At 43.0% G+C, this 18,080-nt stretch overlaps 1 protein-coding gene across 8 annotated transcripts in view; it reads left to right on the forward strand.

Moving 5' to 3' along the window:
- Nucleotides 1-18,080, forward strand: part of SLC24A2 (solute carrier family 24 member 2) — a 790,353-nt gene that overhangs the window by 22,884 nt on the left and 749,389 nt on the right. The gene's annotated exons all lie outside the window — the stretch shown is intronic.

Raw genomic sequence — 18,080 nt, forward strand, 5'->3', positions numbered from 1 at the left:
TGTGGTCCATTTGAGTACCTTGGTCCCAAACATAGATTTGCTCTAGTGTTAGTTGACTATTTTTCAAAGTGGCTAGAGGTTGCTTTTTTTAAGGATATTAAGACTACCAATGTAATTGCTTTTTGTGAAGAGATATTTAGGAGAGAAGGGTGCCCAGAAGTAATAGTGTCAGACAATAAGCCACAATTTGTGAGTGAGGTGTTTGAGTTGTTCTTAAGAAAGAGGGGATTGAGCATTATAAGACTTCTGTATACAATCCATGTGAAAATAGTTTAGTTGAGCAATTTAATCACGTGTTAAGTGTATGCATCCAATTAGCATCAGAGAAGGGTTAAATTGGAAGAAGCAAGTGAGGAATATGTTGTGGAGTCATAAGACAACTCCCCGTTCTGTGACCAAGGAGTCTCTATTCTTCCTAATAAAAGGAAGGGTGGCATGGATTGCAGTTGTTCCAGCTAGGATGGATAGAACTTCGTGCAAGAGGTTAGATAAGCAAACCCTTGTTGACAGAGTAAAGAAATATCAAGATTTATATGCGTACAAACATAATGAAGGGTTGAAGATGAATGTGTTCGTAAATGTAGAGTGGGTGAGAGTGCGCACAGGGGGAGGTGTTATGAAAGGTGATTCCAAATTGTCATGTCTTAAGAAAGTATTCAAGGTTCGTGGCAATGTGGTGGATGGTAAATGGTAGACTGTAAGGAAAGTGACCAGATGTCGTCAATATGAACCTGAGATGTGAAAAAGGTGTAGAAGGTCTTTTCAGAAAAGGTTTGGGGAAGTCAGCAATGATATGGAAGTAAAGATGAGCAGTGATGTTAAGTTAGAGACTCGTATCAGAAGGAGACTGAAGACATTGGGTGATTATGTATGTTCATAAGATGTTTTAAACATTTTCATGGAAATTTTAGTCAGTTTTTGTATTGTCCGCCAGAAAAATGTATGTTGTAATTAGAGGGTTTTGTTTATTTTTGTAAAGCTAATTTATGGTTAATTTTTGAATAGTTTATTCTTTTATTGTAAGAAAAAGGATGTGTTATGTAGTAGAATAGTAAGGGGTTTATGGGTCATGTCATGGCATTCTGATGTGGTTACCATGACACTGGTTCTGGAAGGTTGGGAGACAGATGGAGCAGTGCTTGCCTGGGATTGGTTGAATATACATCTGGTTCTCAATAAATTTGTTTATGAACTTTTGCCATCTATGTATTCCCAAACCCTATCACTAACCGTGTCACTTTAACATCTCTTAAAATAATGCTTGCTCAGTAAATGTCAATGGTGTTTTACTCAAAAGACACACAAATGATGGACGGAATGCAGAACAAATCAAACATTCACCCCAGTCAAGAGATCTGGTAAAATCCATTGTTCTTTTGCTAACCATGCCACCCCAGTATTGATCCTGCTCCTCATGGGAACAGCCCAGCCCGAACTGCCAAGCCAGGTCCTCCTTGGACCAGAAACAAGCATCTTGGGACCGGTTTCTGGGTATCACCCCTCATCAGCCAGGCTAGCTTAAATCCAGTGGCACAGTGAGCCCGGGACCCAGGTTTGGGCAGATCTGGCGCGCTTAGTTAGAAAGCAGAAGACAAACAAATGATGGCCGGAATGAAGAATAAATCAAACATATACAGCCAGTCGAGAGATCTGGGTTCAATCCATTGTTCTTTTGCTCACCATGCCACCCCAGTTTACATCCATGCTCACAGCGAGGGGGTTGAAGCGTGCGTCATGACTAGGTTCTTGACACGAGGAGGTATCCTTATGATGAAGCATGACACCTCTGGTATGTGAGGCAAACCGTCCTTAAAAGGGACTTCCTCCTCCTCCTAGCATAGTTGTTCCCACCCATATACTCGCCTTGTGCGACCCCGGACCCAAGGGCTCTTTGTGTGTTAGACCTACCTTTAACATACACTGCACCCTACCCATGGGGGTACCTTGGGCCTACATGAGGAGTGCCTTACATGTAAGAAAAGGGAACGTTAGTGCCTGGCAAGTGGGTGCACTTGCCAGGTGTCAACATGGCAATTTAAAAGTGCGTGCACAGACACTATACTGAGGCACATTTACAGAGCTACTCATGTGGGGGCACAACTAGTGCTGCAGGCTCACGAGTAGCATTTGAATTACAGGCCCTGGCACATTCAGTGCATTTTACTAGGGATTTACCAGTAAATCACATATGCCAATCATGAATAACCAATCATAATAATAATTTACACAGGGAGCACTTGCACTTTGACACTGATCAGCAGTGGTAAAGAGCCCAAATCATCTAAACCAGCAAAAACAAAATCCAGCACACAGTCAAAAATGCATGAGGTAGAGGCAAAAGTTCAGGGTAAACCACGGCAAGGAAGCCAAGTCTAACAAGTGGTCACGGAAATCAAATCCTTGTTGTTTTACTTCTCTTGCAGTAAAATAGGAGTTGTCCAAAGTGCTCTGCTGCTCACGGGAGCTAACTCCCAGCTACATCAAATATAGGAAATAAATTATGTTCTGCTATTCTGAAGCTCTAGCTCCCTTCCAGGCACAAGACACTCTAGACGTAAGAGGATTAATGTGTACATTTTGATAAACCACATTACAGGATTAAAGATGTTCAGAAATGTTTTGTGTTCCTTTTTAAGGCGATATTTTCCAAAAGGTAATCCTGAAATTAACAAGAAAGGAACAAAATCATAAAAGCATTAAAAACAAATGATGTAACGCAGTGTCTCAGAGGAACAGGAAACAGAACAGCGCCCCAAGAGCAGAACGCTGAAGCATGCTAAAATATTTTTTTCTCCTATGAGTACGTTTTGTAGGTGGTCATATGGAACATTGATTTTTAATTCTGACTTCACTCACTAAAAGGATCAGCTTTGATGGTAAGAAGGGGCAAAATGTAGTACCATATATATCACAGACATACTGGGACCTGCGGGTGGCATACGCTAGAATGCATCTGACCTTGCAAGGCTGCCATGAATATAGTGAGCGGGTGGGGCACTTGCTGGCGATACGGGCAAGACAAAAGAATGTAAGTGGGGAGATCCTCTCTGGCCCTACTGAAATACAAGAAGAATTCCGCAATTTCTATGGGAAACTATATAAAAAGGAGGGGTGTAAAAAACAAAAGTGAAAAAACAATAAAAATATAATAACCATGCACTGATGATGAATGTGGTGGTCCTTTGTGAAGCACAGACTTGGAAGTATGGATTTGTAAAACACCAACTGTTTAAAATTATAATAATAACTCTGCAAGCTGCTCTTTCAGAAGGAGAAATATGACAGCCTTTCCAATGGCAAGTCCATTTTTACTAATTGTGCCAAGGAAATGGCAGCAGTAGATTTTTAAGCAAAGAATGATATGGGCTGTGGGAAAAGAATAAATATGAAACAATGGCCTTAATAAGGAATGATTTAATTGTGCAGTTTTTCAAATAGAAATTCTCCATCAGAACCAGATGCATAAACCTATGGCCTCGATGTTTGAAAGAAAGTGAAATCTCTGAATGAAAATATACTTAATCTTTTGGGGCTCTCTTAAAATATTGGAAAGAAAAGCATACACTGAAAACATTGAAAAGATAACATTGAAAACTAATTTTCATCTGCTGATGGAGCTGCCACGGCTGGAGTGGAATTTTCATCCTCTATATCCACATGACATATTATATACATTTATAGAAGGATTCATGGGCATTAGTACAAACAGTGCATAGAGACAAAGAGCCAGGTTTTGGATTAAAAACTCATTTTTCTGAGAAGCATCTCAGACCTACCAATATTTTGTGGAGACATTGTTGCTGCTCTTGTCCTAACGTGTGAAACTGAAAAGTGAGATGCAGCATAAAGAGCACTAGGCTAGTGTACGTCAAACTGAGTGGGTCAAGATGAGAGGCAAAATAAGACCTAAAAAAGTTACTAACCTCTAAAGAAACACCATGCCTTCTAGAAGCAAGGGACCGTACTCTCAACCCCAACTAGGGATACTCTACAAAGAACATTGTGCAGCGAGTCACAAAAAAACCTTCCTTTAAGTCGTGCAGAGTCTCGTGCAGAGTCTCGTCAATGCATGACCCAACAGAGGCGGTGCTACCCTTTGATTTTCTGAAGAGCCTACATTGGGGTACATCTCACACCAATACAAGAAAGATCTCAAGGCAAACTATGTTTTATGATGGGTTTAAACCAAAGGCAGCTCTTGCTTGTGATTGGTCCACTTGACACCATGCAGATCACATCATTTTGCTTCCACCCAGATGGAAATTGATTGTCATTGTCTGGATGCAACGCTCTAGAATAAAAGCCTCTGAAAAGCACTGTCAATTTCTCTGAGCCCCACACACTCTAGAATTAGACATTTTACTCAGTCACTGTCCATGGTGGGAAAATTCTGATTAGGGGAAGATGCTGACAGGCCCTTACCTCTGAATGACATCTCTCCTGCAGTGAGATCCCCAGCTTGAAATGCATGCTGGAGATTCAAACAAGTTAATGATACCACCTGATGCCTTGGAGTCACATCCCTTGATGGTAATAAGGCTGGTTCAGCCTTATAAAAAAAAGAATGGTCATGATATAGGGGGTCATTTAGTTTTTGGTGGAGAGGGTACTCTGTCTCAAATGTGACTTAACAATAATCAAACCCCATAGTTCTGATTTGAGCAGTAATGTCAAAAGCTTGCGGTGTGATAAATTCTTACTGCCATATGTGCATGTAGGTAGGATGAAATATTTGCTGGTCTGGCGATGTGTATGAGAGGAATGTAAAGAACATTGCACAGAAGTAGAGTTTTGGAGATATAGATAGCTTGTTCCTTTGTTGTACTCCTGGGGAACAACATCAAAATAATATAGAGTTTCTCAAGTAGTCTACCAGATCAAACTAATAAAATATGGTATCTAATCATTATTGCAATTAAACTGCCCATGTCTTAGAAGTTGACATTAGCTTGTTATGCTTTAAGCATACATCCATGCATTCTTTCATGCTGCACATCCATAGAATGTATTTTGTATATAAATTATAGTTAAGCTATATCTATCACCGCTCACTCTTCAGTCCTAGAAGATAAATATACACATGTGCAACGATTAGTTTCAGCGCTGACTTTAATGCCATGTAACCTCATTGGCAAGTAAAAACAAACAAGGTTGCACGAATGTGAGATTTATTGGCTCTGTCAATGTTTTTTCAAACATGTTGTACAGCAGTGACGTTGTCAGCACTGATCGCATCATATTGCTTTTTTACTTTAAGCCATGTTGCACAGCAGCACTTGGATTAAAGTAAAGCAAAAAAGGTAAAAGACACTGCTGTGATGTCCGGGGGGGGTCGCACCACGCAACAGCGCACCCCAGATGGTAAGACCTAACGTGTGGGCTAATGAATGGACATGCACACCACTTTACATGTGCGGGCCAAGACCCCGAGTGGTCATGTGCCCTTTTATTTATACCTTCGGTGCCGGCGGGTGGCTCTGTCACTACATCTGCCAGCGTTGACCACTTCATAGCCAGTTTTAAAAATCATGTTGAACAGCCTGTTCTGCTGTGCAATATGTTGAAAAAAGTGAGAGGGAGTAAGCCACATGAGGGAGGTGCGATAGCAGGCCGGGAGGGAGCAGTAGCAAGGGATAGCAGGAAGAGAAGAGGGGGTGGAAGCAACACAGGAGAGGCAGGGGAAGGAGGGTGGGAGCAGCAACACCAGGAGGGGGGAAGCCTCACAAGGGAGGTGCGGGGAGGGGCAGGGAACAGCAATAATAGACAGCAGGAGGAGGGGAAGCAACCTGAAGGAGGATGTGCAGTGGAGGAGGGAGGGAGAACCAACAAGGGACAGTGGGAGGAGGGTGGCGGGGGTGGGCAAGCAATGCAAAGGAGGTTGGAGGGAGGAAGCAGCAAAACAACAGACAATGGGAGGCGGGTGGGGGGACAGGCAACGCGAGGGGGGGCAGGGAGGGAGACAGACTGCAGACACTTGCACTCTTTTAGAGTGTGTGAAAAAGTTAAAAAATAGTACGCGGCTAGCGGAAGGACACTCAGATTTCGGATCTCAAATGGGTAGTCTGTTCTCTTCAGACGTCACGTCCTGAGTTGTGTGAGCAGCTAAAAAAAAAACTTTAATTCGCCACTAAACGTCACATCAGAAGATACTGTAAACGAAGCCATATAGTCCTGCCAGTAACATATGTAGAGGTGCGTAGTGGCTGCCAAAAGCACAAAGCTTTTAAATTATTCAAACTTAATATAGTATAATGCCTGGAATGTGCTGCAATGATAATGGGAATAGCCTGTCATTGTAACTCCCTCTACACAGAATTAATCATTGCAGTGAAGTGTCAGGAGCACTGTGCTTGAATAAGCAAGTGGCATTTCCTTGTTTAAATACAGTTCTTTCAAAAACATGCCAGTCTACTTTTCAAAGCAGGTGCCAACACAGACTATAACAAGCACACAAAAAGTCAGTTAGATGATATTTAAGGGCCATGACGCACGTGCAAACCTGCCCACTTATTAATACGTGATCTTCAGGTACATCCTTGTGTATTGAGGGATTTTCTTCCCTTGTTACTTTCTGGCCCAAATATCTTTTGAAATAATTTCGTGCTTCTGTGCAGATTACATCTTTTAGAAGGTTGTTACATGTTTTTGTTAAAGGGTTTCTTCACCACGTGCATATGTGACTTAGTCTGGGGAAAATGTCATAACCTACAATCGCCTGGTTGTAAATGCGTTTCACAAAGCCAGAAACATCAAAGGAACTAGGGAGTTTAAAAAAACAGAAAAGTCTATGTGACTCATCTGTAGAACTTTGTGTGTGATTTTGAAATTGACACAGGACACTCTGCCACAATTGTGGTGGAATATCCTATCCGTCTATTTACAGTCTGGTGGAATGTCAAGTTTCTGACAGTAGTGGGGTCACATGAGCCCCCCTAATAATTTCATAGGCATACTATGATGTAAAAATGCCTAATCTCTGCTGCCAATATGGCTAGCTGGGGAAATTCATGGATTTACAGTGACTGTCAGGTGGGACCTCACAGGGGATGGCAGACAATTAATGGGACGTGATGTGGATTGTACATCACTTCAGGGAACCATAGTAAAAATACCTGTAAAGGTAACACGTTTACATCTATTCTGGAGTAGGCAAATATTCAAAGTACTCTAGTTTCACAGTGACATACCCAGGGTGGAGGGGGCCCCCTCTGGCACTGCCGGGTCCGCTCTGCATTAACGGCCTGACGGAGTTGGGGCTATTGGCGTAGGTGCATCACACTGTTTTCCCTATTTAGAGCACATGGTCCGATGTATGTATTCCAGTTAGGGACCTCCACAGAAACCTCTTAGAGTGTCAGTTTCATTTGTGGTTCTCTTTCTCTAAAAACAGGCTCCTGCATTGGGGGAGAGGGTGGGAGGAGTACTGGGGTGGGGTACCCCTCATCAAAAGAAGAGTTGACTCAGGAAGTGAGTTTTGGAAGGGAATCGGCTAGGATTGTTCCTAGTCCGCCCCCTTCGGATTGACGCTTTCTGATTGAATTTCGCAAAGCTCATTCATTTCAATTTTGCAAACATCCTCTGTCCAAGACAAGCATTGCTAACTTTCCAATACAACGTCGACTATTTCACGCTGTACCGCCTACGTCGCAGCAAGTGACTGCAGTACTACACACACTGCACCCATTCTGTATGAACTTATCCCTCCATTTAGGCTAGTTCACATTTGACCTCTGTGCAGTGTTGGCCGACTGTTTAATAAGTTGAATTCTAATAAAGGGAGATTTCAACCATGTTGTTTTATCCCCATTAGTATGGCGTCCACAACGCCTCACCACCCCGACTGAGTCGGACCATTGGTGGCAGCAATTTTACATTTTTTTGTTTGTTGCGGCCCACCTGCGGGGACACTGTCCAGCAACCGATAAGGGGAGCCCCCCGTTCTGTCTCCTCAATTTAGTGCCGGGAGATTGCACTTAGCCACCCTCCCAACAATGGATGGCCCACATAACTTGTTTCCTCCCAATATGGTGCCCAGGATAGAAGGCCTTTGGCCTCTCCGGCGGTCCATTTGCAGTGCCTCTTTATGGCAATTGCTTTCACCTTCAATCAGTTTACCAGCACACGAGTACTTAAACCCCACCCGCACTCTGGCCCCTCACCTCTGAGGTGGCAATGATGGGTTAGGTTCTCATCCGTGTTCCGTGTCCTGAAACAGTCAGTATTACTCCATTTCGTCCTCATGCAGGACCCCGCTTTGCAGTACCTAAGGTATTTTTGCGAGCCAACCCTAACCCTTTTTAAACATCTCCTGTAGTTGTGTTTCCAACCAGCTAAAATGTAGTGTTGTCTCTGCATCCACCCCAGAGGGCAACCATTCCCTATTTCGGTGAGTTACATTTATGGATGCAGTGCTTGTTAAGACTATTATGTGATGTTTGCACCGATGGGTCACTTTGTTTGTTCGTATGGTTTTTAATGCTGGTCACCCCTGCAAACCAGCAGCCTCACCTTTAAGGGCTGATTCGCCAGGACATGTATTGCATTGGCGAAGCATGCCCACGTTTCAGCAATGTGACAGTAGTCAAAAATGCTTTATAAGCCGGCCCATCTTCCTTGTTCCGGGCATTGAGTTTACCCAGCACTAGTCCTGATCTCTTCCCCTTCTTGATACTCCTATGGACTGGTAGAGTCCCCCTCTCAGGGGAGCACATGCTGCTATTTCTGATTGCGGATTGCCTTGTGGGTTTGTTTTTCTGGTTGTTCTTTCAGTTTAAAATGAAACCGTACAGTGGGGTCCGGATGGTGTGGCTATCAACGCTGCTAACTCCTGTGCATATTCCTCAGCCGCAATACCCGCTCTACAATGTGTATCATATGCTCCTTTTGTCTACTAGCGGCCGGCCGGAAGGTTGTAGGCCCATCTTTGTATATTTTTTGAGTTTTGTAATAAACGGTTTCAAAAAAAAAAAAAAAATGCTTTATACATTCTCTCTCTCCTTTAAGGTCATTGTTTTACTACTACTTTTTGTCTTAAAATTGATGGTTGTGATTGGATACATAGTCACCTACACCACTTTAACATTCTCAATCACTGTGTAGATTAAAATCCTGGTCCTGATGATTTGATGTGGCAAGAAACATGTTGACCAATTTATACACTACCTCTGTGTGCTGATACAGACCATCATCTCTGGTTACAGCCACCATTCCTGATTAGACAAGGGGACCCATTTAATAAATACAATTATTAGGGTACTCCTTAGCCTATTTTTAGCTCACTCACATTCACACCATTCTACATCTTAGAGCCCCTACACTTTGACCGACGCGTCACAGATGGCATAAAACAAAAGATCACCGGCACAGAGCCTTTTTGTGGGTGCCCGTTGGGCATTGCAGTGCCGGACTGAGGAGGAGCATGGCATATGATGAAGCAGGACACCCATCTGGGTGTGTGAGGGCTTTTGCTCCTGAGCAGTCAGATGCCCTCCATTTGGTTCCTCAGCTCTTAACTTCGACCTGTTCTCTATCTCCAAAAGCTTTTCTTTAGGAACTGCATACCTCTCATTGTTATTCTGTGTCTTGAGGTAAAAATGCTAAAATGTTGACACATGTTGTCATGTTCAATGCGATCTCCCGCCAGTCACTCTGGGTGAAGTAGGTCTAGCATCCATCATTAGAAACCTTAAGATGTATAGATGTTGAAAATACATAGATGTGGTATATTTGCATTGAGCCCATATCAGTGACCTAAAGACATATACCCTAAAATCTCTTTTTGCTTGTAGTAGCTTTCTAAATTTCCAAAATACATTGCTCACGGTTTATTACCTATGGGCACCCTGAACCTCCTATACATGCCTGTTATCACCACACAGAGGAGACCCAGACAAACAAATGTGGGTATCCAGCCGTGTCAGGGATATATTATTGTGAGTGGGACACTGGAGGGAACTAATATGTTTTGGAAAAATAGAACCTACAAATTGGACAATTGTCGCATTCAGTGCACTCTCCGGGCCAGCGAATCAGAGTAAGGGAGGTTTGCAATGTAGCAATAGAAACCGTAGGTTGGGTAGATGTTCAAATAAGATGGTTGTGGTGTGTTTCCATAAGCCCAGCAGTAATACCAGCAACAACATTACAAATAGCCTAAACTGACATATCACTTGCGATTGTTTTTCAAATTTCCAAAATGCACTGAACCCATTGTATTGCCTGTGTGCACCCTGAACCCATGGAAATCCCATACATATATGGTAGTGTCAAGTCCAGGAGACCAGAAGAATACATTTGTGGTCCAAACTTAGCAGGGATATGTTTTTCTGACAGAGACTGAACAGAATTTTCATGTTTTGGATAAGAATTGCAAGCAATTTGTTAAATATCATGTTCAGAGGCCCCCTTCCTCGGCCCAGTTCCCCGAACAACTTAAGTTGCTGTGGGTGCCCCAGTCCCACTTGGGACAACCACTGCAAACATAGGGCCTTGGGCGAGCCCAAGGCTCCCATGGCCCCTTCCAGGCTCCCTGTGGGAGGTGGATACAGTCGTTTGCTCCCGCCCAGCGGAGTAGCTTGTCTCTGCTCCCGCTGGGCGTGAGTAAACCTGTGTTCAACTCCCTGCCTACGTACTTGGAAGCAGGTATGTTCCCCTGAGTGCACTCTTGCTGGCAGGGAACTGCAGGGTCCCGGGGATGAGGCCCCAGGACAATGCTGCCATTGGGCACAGGCGGTTGGGGTTCCCGGGCTGCTCAACAGCTTGGGGAGGGTGGCATATGACAGCCTACCCTCAAATATGTATTCAACTCGAGAGGATGGGTCTCCAAGGCCCTTTCAAGGCTCACAGAGGGTGGCCCAACGCCTCCCCCACCCAAAACAATTAGCCCCGGGGATGGCATCCCCAGGGTCCTTCAGATGCATAGGAAGGGGTTTGCATGCCTGCCTCTACAAAAAAATAAATGTTAGCACCAGAGAATGGGGTCCCTGGGACCTTGAAAGGGCTTGCAGTGGGAAGAGAGAAATGCCCCCTCCCCCTAAAATAAAGAGCATCCCCAGTAGATGGTGTCCCAGGGCCCTTAAGTGGCTCAAAGGGTGTCTGCCTGCCCCCAGCCCAAAAATTAAAAAACTGCCACGGGTGATGGGGTCTCCAGGGCCTTTCAGAAGGCTTGTGGAGGGGGCCGCATACCCCCTTCCCCAAATAAAAAAACAGTGAATCAGAAATGAATGGAAGAACTGTTAATTTCACATTCACTACTGCAACTCGGGAGGATCCCATAATGCCCTGCAAGGTATTTTTTATTTAATATTTGCTATGCTGGTGGTGCCCCTAAAATGGGCAGTGGCACCGCCAATTTTTGTTTATTGTTGTGGAGGGCTGAAGGGAGTGCTACAACCTCCCAGCAACATTCAAAAACAGAGTATGACTCTCCTGGATCATTAAATTCATGAACCCAGGAGAGCTTACCATATTTTTTAAAACACTCTGATCTGGAGCTGAATGCTTTTCAGATGGAGCTCAGGGACCCTTTGTGGTTGGTTCTATGGTTGCATTTTGTGGCCTGAAAAATGGTTGAAAAAAACACAAGGCCGTTGATTTTTTAAAAAAGCCTTATTGAAAGTATTTTATGACAATCACTTTTATTAAACATTTTCATGTGTGACTTTATGAAATATACATTTGATTATAATTATTGGTGAGTTTTTGACAAGACAGTAGTCTTGCATTGAATACGTTGATGTGCTGACCCCTTCATAAAGCCAATAGGCTTGCTTTTTATATTTTGGTGTGCTGACCCTTTGATAAATTCAGTAGGTCTGTCTTACCTGCAATGAGATCATTTATTATGTTAAATCACATAGTCAGCCGTGTGCTTCAGGGGTAGGGTGCCAGCAGGGGCCTGGTGGGTTTAAGAGCAGCCATTCTCCCACTGCCATGCCACGAAAGGCCATGCACAGCGGAAATCGGGCACAGTCCATACACAGCAGGGGGTTGGGTGCCTAAGCCCATGCCTTGGCTGGCAATGGGTATTTTATTTTTCGTTAAAAAAACATAGAAATTCACTGAACATCAAAGGCTAAAGTGATGTAATAGTTAGGAATTGTAATAATATCTTACTTTATATGAAAAAAGCATAAATATTCACTGAAAAAACAAAGGTTTATGGAACGTTAAAGTTGGGTTAAAATATACAATTTTAAACTAACAATTGTTCTGAAATTTACAAGTTATAGTTATCTCAAGCAACTATAACCCATGCCCTCAAACTATAACTAAGCTACACCATCACGTTATAGCAAATTGTCGTAAACTACACCTGTTTGGTTAATGCCTTACACTTTATGGTATATGCTGGTTTCACCATGTCGTACCAAGCATGAATAAGGGAACTGTATTCATGACAAAAATAGGGGTGACTGAAGTGATTTGCTCATCCTTGAAAACATTTAATTCGGTGAATTTCCCTCACCCAGCATGGATGGGATATCGATCTACAAGATACCGTGCCTCCCTGCTCTGAACTGATTGGCAGGTGGGAAACAAATAGTCACCACTTGACCCTGTTGTCCAGTCCTTTCCCGACTAACTTGTGGTGTGCTTGTCAAGGATGACGGGCCAATCTTTATTTTTAAAACATTATCAGCTGTGTGGTTGACTCCCCACTAAGAAGTCACATAAGTCACATACTCAAGTTTTCTGAATAATAATTGTGTGTAGTCTACATATTGCAAAGATTGCTCATGTCCAAGATGGGGGAAAATATTTTCTCAATTCAGCTTTTGAACTTCTTTCCATTTCCACTTAAAATTGTTTTTCTCTAACATGTTTCTTCTTCCTACTCCTCCCTTGGAAAACTCGGGTTCTAGGTGCACATTGCTACACTTTCATGAACACTTACACCACGGTCAACCAGTTGTAGCTTACATCTGCTGTTAGGCTTGAGAAACATCTTTTTGTGAAATAATAGGCTTTTAAAAACTGGTTTGTCATTTCCAAAAGACATCCATTGCAAATAATAAACAATTCATGTTCAATGCATGATTGGCCTTCCTCTATCAGATAATACTCGGGTGTGACATCCATAAGAGCAATATTTCAACATTATTTGTGCCAAATATTATCATACTATAATCCTTGCAATGATTTTAAGGAGTGCGTATGTTTGTTTTTATTCTGTTAAAACACACTCGAAATAGGTAAATGACAGGTATACAAGTTTCCAATATAGATCGCAACAGATAATGTTTTCGGTATATTGGCGGAAACGATTTATCATCGATTCTCTTATGCGGCCACAGTTTAAGTTATTTTATTAGAGCACAAAGGTTCAGTCGTGGCTGCTATGTGTAAGCAGCAGTGTATGGGACGGGGATCGGTTTAAAAAAACACTTACCTCCCGGCCGGCTAGATGGCCGCCGCTGCCTCTCCTGCGTCCTCTTCCTGGCTTCTTAGGAGAAACAGGAAGCACCAGGGCTCTCACGCGCCCCGCTTCCCATCCCACTGCTGCAATGCAGCATTGTGATTGGTCTGAGTGCAATGACACGGCGCTTAGCCAGGGGCTGGCGGGGTGGGCATGTTCTCCACGTAGGCTGTAATGCAGCCTGCGTGGAGAACAGGGAAAGTGTGCATGACTGTTTTGGGCTGCCCAAGAGGGCCGACCAAACAATCATTACGCACTTAAGAGGGTTGTACCACTCCTCCCCTGCCCTGCAGCCCCGCCCCCTCATGCAAGCTGTCACAGCAGAAGGACAAAATAAAATGATAATAACATTGGTTATAATCATTTTATTTTTTCCTTTCTTTTGCTGCTTCAAGGCAGTGGGGCGACGCTCCTCCGCCTTAGCAGAGGAGCCGCCACTGCCCAGGTTTCTTGAGCAGGATTGATGAACTGCACTCACCAGATCCAGAAGGGAGGCTAAAATTGTACTGAGGTGTACTGTAAATGTGTGGTTGAGCGTAGACTCAATGATAGCAAGTAACATGGCATGTCTTCAGGTAAGGCGTATAGGTTCACGAGGCCTGGGCCATGCGCCCGTACTCCAAGTCGGTATATCTGAGCCCAGATCTGGTTATCCTTTACACTTAAGCTCCTTAGAAGTCTTTGGCTCGTGAGCCTGGTGGAGCAGTTTACAATGTGATCTACAGGAAGGAGCTTTCTTTATGCCTGGCTGATTGGATTAATGTCTACAACAAATCAATGGCCAGCATATTAACTTCAAATAATCCCTGCCCTATGCGGTTACACAAGCCGTCATGACATCTAAAAGGGAATTTGCCACAGTGCAGAATGATTGACAATGCGGGCTCATCCTCTTGGCACATACATGGTGGCACCGCTGTGGTGCTCACTTCATTAAAGTTTATTTTGCTAAGCGAAGAGTTAAGGCATGCTTTCTTGTCTGCTCTCTTAAATAAATGGCACCATTAAAAAAAAATCAAAGATTCATTTATGACGTTTCCATCTTTTTACCATTATGTCTGTTTTGTGTCTGAGGGGCTGCCGAGATGCACTCACGTGGATGGCTGCAGGATCCCATATGAGAAGCAGGCAGGTGGATTTGGCCCAGTGGTTAAAACATCTGGCTGACACTGCTTGCTAAGTTGGTTTTTAGGCTGGTGAACATATCTTATATCACATTTCTCGGTTTCTGGACTCCCCAGAGTTCACCACTGCCTTGACCTCTAAGTGCTGATAGAGTTTTTGGAGTATAATGTCTGAAATTTTCTAGCGGAGAGGGTTTTAACAATGAGACAATATTCACCTGTCCCATGTGAGTGTGCTGTCAGTGCCATTTGGAGGTTGTTGGTTTTTCTGCTCGGTAGGGTAGCTTTCAGCCATGGAATCTTACTGTACTACAAATACCTGGTCTTTAACACCAGTAAAACTAAGATAATGCTTTTGAACGCAACAAAGAACAGACGCTATCCGGCGGTTCCCGACAACTGCCATTGCAGGGAAAAAAGAGGATCTGGAACCTTTTATGCTGCTCTGCTGCTATTATGGGAAGGTCAGGTCTAACCCAATAACTAAGGTCTTTTGTTAAGAGCAGCTTCAGGAAGCGGCAGACCAAATTATCTCCTGTCTTTCCACTTCCTGGTGAGCCATGTGACAGGCGTATATTTGAGGTTTACCTAGGAAATTTCTGCAAAACTCCTGGAACCTTAAAATTTATGTTTTTAGTGTTATTGCACGCTTGTAGCCTATGTGGCTATTTCTTTTAAGTGCTTTATTAATTCCAGAATGACTTATTTTGTTTGGTTTTCGAGGTTAATAGCTTTTTGACTTTTCTTTTTTTAATGTTTTATCTTTTTAATTGCACGTGTGCAAGACAGCCATGTTTTGTACTGTGGGCCGAAAGCACTTTAATAAACTCAAACTCAGTAGAGAGGGCTCCTGTAACTTTCGACCTATCCTGTGTGAGCATAATCAGGGTCACCTGGTGGTTGTGGGGTTATTCCTGTGAAGGTCCCCCAAGGTGGCGACGGGTTGTAGTTCCTGCCATATTTGACAAATTTGAGTGTAAGTTGCTGTTTTTCGTGTACAGTAATCCTGTCTGCTTACTTGCTTGTCTTTCACTGTTTAAGTTTCCCTTCTGCTAATAAACAAAGGCCATATTTATGACCCTTGTGGTGCAGGACAGCGCAGCTCTGCATCACAGAGAAAGGGCAAGAATGCGCCGTATTTGTCCAATGTGGCACTTTCCTGTCTCTTCCCCTTGAGCCGTTTTGGCAGCCTAGCGCCAACGTCCAACGCAGGCACCCTTGCAGGTGTGCCAGTATTGTAGGCAGGAATGTTTTTATGCAGGTAGGGACACCTTCCTGCACAAAATCAATCCTGGAAGGCTTTTTCCTCTTTCTAGGTGTGTTGCAGAATTCAGCACACCTAGAAGAAGGAAACAACAAGGAGAAAAATGATATTTTTCCTTGTTATGCCTCACCTGGGGAGCCGTATCTTTTTGGCGCATTCCCAGGTTTACCAGGTTTGGTAAATACGGGAATTCATCAAAAACCATGGAAGTTGCAAGGGAACACTCACACTACGCCCATGGAACGCCTCCCTTGCGCAGAGTAATACAACGCAGCGATTTGCGCTGCGGCACATTACTCCATTTTTTAAAGGCATTCAAAGCCACACATAAGTATCTTTGTGTTGGTCCAAAAACATGACTTTAGGTTTGCGTCCACCTGTGCCACTTTTTGTCTACTTGCTGCTGGGCATTAATATCTGTTAATTGCCTTTTAACTTCATTATGTCCATTATGTGCACCCTCCTTAGGGTGTCCCCCACAATTTCAAGAGGGGCAATTTACAGCTGTAATCAGAGGACAATCCGGTGTTGTCCTGCTACTTTCAAGGATTATTGTTCTTTGTTTTGGGAATTACGTTTATTGTCATAGTTACAAAGATGCAAAAGACACCTAGTCATAATATATAAACCCAACAAAATAGTACAATATTTCCTAAAGTTCTACATGGTTGTTATCTTATAAGTGCAATCTATTTATTTTGGTGTGAATTTTAAATGCTTGGGGATAGGTAAAACTATTTGTAGACAAAAATATAAATGATTTAAGTCTTTTACACTTCTGAAATGCGGGAATAAAAAATCAGTGTGGTTTACAGTTGTTGTACAGAAAATAATGCAGAACAGGCTTCAGAGACAGTAACACAACTCTAATTTCTAGGAAAACATTAGGCAGCATCGAATGGCTGTTTATTGCCAAAATGTTTCGAATAATTAGAATAAGTGATGCAGAAAGAAAGCAATCCCCATTTTTTGGCGACGGGGTAGATCAATTAATTCGCATGTCGCCATCTGCCATGTGACCTGGAAGATCAAACAATTTCGCTGAAAACATGTCCCGTATAATATTATTAGGGGAGTTGGCAGGCAGCTTGACTGATGTACAGTGCGTGGGGAATTACCGATGGAGGTCAAGGACAAGGGGAGTCTTTTTATTTTTACTTGCGTGTAAGTTAACGCTTCCAGCAAGGTTTTATTATACATTGGTCGCGGCTTTTGGGAGGACACAGAGAGACTTCATTTTAATGATCTGCGTCACGCCAGTCTTCGAATTTTCCACCATGCCGACTATCAGAACATAAGATGGTGCAAAACCTAACCCCTTTTAAAAAAATGTACTTTACTATAGAACTTCACACACCTGACGTGGCCAGAAGCACTCCGATTTTAATGGGCTCCTAGCCGCCCTCTCGGAAGTGTGTGGTTGAAAGAGTGTTGGATGCAGACGACCCTATAGAAGAACTGTATTTTTTTTCCTTTCCACTAATAAATTCATACAGTTCGTAACTATGTTCTTCATTTCAAATACCTCAATATCTGATGATCCTGCTCTCTCTGATACCTTACAGTCATGTCCTCGGTAGCCCCATATCTATCTATCTATCTATCTATCTATCTATCTATCTATCTATCTATCTATCTATCTATCTATCTATCTATCTATCTATCTATCTATCTATCTATCTATCTATCTATCTATCTATCTATCTATCTATCTATCTATCTCTCGCACAAGTTATAGTTACCTTAGGGCTATAGTTACTTGAGATAACTGCTAAATTTCTATGGTTTGTGTGTGTAAAATCTGAACCTAACTATAACATCTCTGTAACCTTTGTTTTTTTAGTGAATTTCTAAGGTTTTTAAAATTCTATTTCCTAACTATAACGTCCCTGTAACGTGTTTTTTCAGTGGATTTCTAGGTTTTTTCAATGCTATTTCCTAACTATAATGTCCCTGTAACCTAGGTGTGTGAGTGGGTGTGTGAGTGGTTGTGTGGGTGTATATGTGAGTGTGTGAGTGTCTCTGTGTGAGTGGTTCTGTGGGTCTCTGAGTGGTTGCACGAATGGCTGTACGAGTGTATAAGAGGGTGTGTGAGTGGTTTTGTGGGTCTCTGAGTGGGCATGTGAGTAGTTTTCTGGGTCTCTGAGTGGGTGTGTGAGTGGTTGTATGGGTGTGTGAGTGGGTGTGTGTGGGTTTGTGTGGGTCTCTGAGTGGGTGTGTGAGTGGTTTTGTGTGTCTGAGTGGATGTGTGAGTGGCTGTACAGGTGTGTGAGTG

Source organism: Triturus cristatus, chromosome 2_1, assembly GCF_964204655.1.
Source record: "Triturus cristatus chromosome 2_1, aTriCri1.1, whole genome shotgun sequence".
In the NCBI taxonomy this organism is placed as follows: Eukaryota; Metazoa; Chordata; class Amphibia; order Caudata; family Salamandridae; genus Triturus; species Triturus cristatus.